The sequence below is a fragment of the Dromaius novaehollandiae genome, unplaced genomic scaffold (assembly GCF_036370855.1).
Source record: "Dromaius novaehollandiae isolate bDroNov1 unplaced genomic scaffold, bDroNov1.hap1 HAP1_SCAFFOLD_76, whole genome shotgun sequence".
In the NCBI taxonomy this organism is placed as follows: Eukaryota; Metazoa; Chordata; class Aves; order Casuariiformes; family Dromaiidae; genus Dromaius; species Dromaius novaehollandiae.
The window spans coordinates 587,501-590,000 of record NW_026991488.1 but is presented as its reverse complement, the minus strand read 5'-3'; the positions used below and the strand labels follow the sequence as shown (position 1 = coordinate 590,000).

General features: G+C 79.6%; 1 non-coding gene across 1 annotated transcript; it reads left to right on the top strand.

The window, feature by feature from the left end:
• The first annotated feature begins 1,252 nt into the window (after window positions 1–1,252).
• Window positions 1,253–1,405, top strand: LOC135326898 (5.8S ribosomal RNA). The gene has a single exon (XR_010387106.1). It is a non-coding gene; the product is annotated as a 5.8S ribosomal RNA (ribosomal RNA).
• Window positions 1,406–2,500: the final 1,095 nt, after the last annotated feature.

Genomic DNA, 2,500 nt, shown 5'->3' with positions numbered 1-2,500 from the left:
CCGGGCTCCGGGCCCGAGGGTTCTCGGTTGGAGAGCCGGGCGGAGGTTTAAAGACTCGGGCGGCCCGATGCGACTCGCGGAGGCGGCCGGGCGTGCTGCCGGAGGGCCGGGGGGTCGGCGCGCGCGGGCGCCGCGCCCCCCCATGCCAGCCGGCGCGCCCCGTGCTCGCCCCGCGGGCAGCCGGGACGGAGAGGGGTTACCCTGCCCCCTCTCTCCGCGGTCTGGTCTCGGCGGAGAGACGCCGCGCGGTCGGCCTAGTTGCCGGCCTGCCTCGAGCGTTGCGAGCCGGGCGCGAGCGCGTGCTCGCCGCCGGGAGGGCGAGCCCCCACCGCGGGTGGTGCGGGCGCCGAGCCTCCGCGCGTCTCCTCCTTCTCCCTGGCCGGTGCTTCTGGGTCTTCCGCCGTGGCCGCCGTCGGCGGCGCCCTACCCTACGCGCCCGCCCCGGCACTCTGCCGTCCGGGGCGCCCGCCTCGCTCTGCCCCGCCCGGCTCCGCCAGGCAGCGGGGGGGCGGTGGTGGGGCGGCGGCGGGGGCGGCCCGCCCCGCTCTCCGCGTGGAGACGGGGAGAGCGGGCGCCGTCCCCGTCCGTGCCGCCTTGCCCGCCTGCCCGCCGCCGGGCGTCTGTCCGCGGAGGGGACGGGCGAGCGCGTGGCGTCACCCGCGAGGCGGTGTGTGCGGGCGCGCGGGGGTGTGGGCGCCGCGGCGGCGGCGGCGGCGGCGGTCGAGCCGGAGGGCCGGCGAGGCGAGCGGGGAGCTGGGAAGCGCGGGGCCGGCGGGCCGCAGGCGCGCGGGCGGCGGGGCGACGCCGCTCCCGGTGGCGGCCGGGCTCTGACGCCTGGGGCGGGGGGGGGGTGGTCTGCGGGGACGGACCCCCCCCAACATCCCGAGGCAGGCGGTGTGGCCGGCCCGCCGCTCCCTGCCGGGCCAGACCGAGCCGGGCGCCTGGGCCGGACTCGAAGCGAGACAGGGTTTGTCCCCAGGTCGGGAGCGAGGGCTCCCCGCCCTTCTCGTTCGGGTTTGCCCTTCGTTTCCCCCCCCCCTTTCTCTGTGCTTGTACGGTCAGTGAGGCAAGCCCCTCTCTTTCTCTCGCTCTCTCTCTCCTTCCGTCTCTGCCGTCCCTTGCTCAGCAGCCGGCGTCGGCGTGAGGAAGGGCGGTGGGGCGGAGGAGGAGGGGGCGGAGGAGGGGGGGCCCCCCAGGGGCTGCGAAAGCTGCCCGGTCCCCCCGCGCGCGCGGCGGGGACCGAAACCGAGACAACTCTTAGCGGTGGATCACTCGGCTCGTGCGTCGATGAAGAACGCAGCTAGCTGCGAGAATTAATGTGAATTGCAGGACACATTGATCATCGACACTTCGAACGCACTTGCGGCCCCGGGTTCCTCCCGGGGCTACGCCTGTCTGAGCGTCGCTTGACGGTCAATCGTCACCCGCGCCGTGGCGTGGGCGCAGCGGCGTGCCGCCCCTCGGTGGGTGTGGGGGGGGGCGCGGTTCGGGTGCGCCCGGCCGTGCCCGCCCTCCCCTCCGAGCCCGGCGGCTGCCGCCGCGCCGCGTGGCGCGCGCGGTGTGGCGCGGCTGGGGCGCCTCGCAGGCCCGTTGCCCCGGGGAGAGGGGGGGTGCTCTCCTTCCCCTCCCCGCGCGGCCGGGCCTTCGTCCCCCTAAGTGCAGACTCGGGAAACCCCCGCTCCCGGAGCGCCCGCGTCGCGGACTTCGTCCCGCCGGGCCCCCAGATCGGGTCGGTCGCGGTGGCCCGGCGCCCGGCGCCGCCCGCCCGCCCGCCACCACCGCCAGTGCCGCCGCACGGGCCTCTCCTCCACCACTCTCCCGGTGGTGCGCCGGTCCCCCGTTCCCCTCCGGCAGAGGGGACGGCCGGCCGCCCTTTGCCTCGCCCTGGCCCTGACCGCCGCCGTTTCGGCGCCCGCCGGGCCCCCCCCCCAACCCCGCGCTTCCCCGCGTCCGCAGCGCGTCGTCGAGCCACTTCCACCCGCCGGCTGGCGTCAGCCGCGCGGCGTTGCGTTGAGGCCCGGCGGCGGCGGCGGCGGCGCGCGGGGGGCCGCGGCCGGGGGGGGGGGCCGCGCAGCGCGGGCGCCGTGGGGCGGCGGCGGGGCGGGGGGCGAGGGAGGGCGCGCCGCGCCGTCCCCACGCCGGGGCGGAGAGCGGAGGTCAGCGGCCGGGAGGAGGAGGCGGCCGCAGAGCGGCGGAGGGCTGCGCGAGTGGCGTGAGCGAGCGAGCGCGCGTTGGCGAGCCGGGCCCGGGGGGGGGAGGCGCGGGCCTCGTCCCCGGCCCCGCGCGGCTGTCTGCGGGTGGGTACCGCGGTGGTACCGCTCCGTGCTGCCGCGCGCGCGTGCCGGCGGGCCGGCCCGCCGTCCTCTCCCCCTGCGCGGCGGCGTCCGCCGCGTGCCGGCGGGGGCCTCGGGCCGTCCTCCCAGCTGCCTCGGGCCCGCTCCGGGAGTCGAAGCGCGAGGGGCGCGGCGCGCGCGGGCGCGCCGGCCCCGTCCCCATCCGA